At 63.8% G+C, this 658-nt stretch overlaps 1 protein-coding gene across 2 annotated transcripts in view; it reads left to right on the forward strand.

Moving 5' to 3' along the window:
• Positions 1-402: 402 nt before the first annotated feature.
• Positions 403-658, forward strand: part of LOC119580307 (LIM domain-binding protein 2-like) — a gene marked incomplete in the record, with an annotated part of 45,023 nt that continues 44,767 nt past the window's right edge. Inside the window, 1 exon segment of one of the 2 annotated variants that reach the window (XM_037928385.1) lies at positions 403-658. This exon segment is cut by the window's right edge and continues 970 nt beyond it. 2 annotated transcript variants of the gene reach the window in all.

Raw genomic sequence — 658 nt, forward strand, 5'->3', positions numbered from 1 at the left:
GGGAGAGGATGGGCGGTGGGTGTTGTGATGGTATGCGAGACGGTGTGGCGGTGTGGTAGTGTTACCTGTGCTGTGTTGGGCAGGGCAGAGGGAGAATGAGGGGTAGGGGTACGCTAGAGGGAGAGGGTGGAGGAGGTCACCCAGACCCACAGCTATGCCCCTCCCCCTCTCCCTTCCCCGACCTTCTGCCCCGTCCCCCCCGCCGCCCCCTCCCTCCCCTCCGGGCCACCCTACTCACACTCCCTCCGTCGCAGGGTTACCTGTTAGTGCTTTTTGCCGAGCGTGTATTGGCGGTGTTCAGGGTGAATTCCTTGTTGAATTTGGCCGAGCAGGTTTGGTACACTCGTGGGTGCGTGCATGTGTGGGCGTGGGTGCAGTGTGAGGGCGTGGGGCGTAGTGCGGGCAAGGGTGGCGACGCACGGCACGCAGCAACGTTTCTACCCCCCTCACCCCCGAAACACGCAGCAGCGGGGGCTGGGCGGCGTGTGTGTGCGCTGTTGTGTGCGATGGTCCGCCGCGTGGGTCGTGCGCCGCTTTACCCTGTCTGTGAACTGTGTGCATGTCGTCCTCTGCGCTCAAGATTCATTGATTGACGTGTGTGAGGATTACACGGCACCCCGGGAGAGGCTAGGAGGCGCGCGGCAGCACGGTGAGAGTG

Source organism: Penaeus monodon, chromosome 13, assembly GCF_015228065.2.
Source record: "Penaeus monodon isolate SGIC_2016 chromosome 13, NSTDA_Pmon_1, whole genome shotgun sequence".
In the NCBI taxonomy this organism is placed as follows: domain Eukaryota; kingdom Metazoa; phylum Arthropoda; class Malacostraca; order Decapoda; family Penaeidae; genus Penaeus; species Penaeus monodon.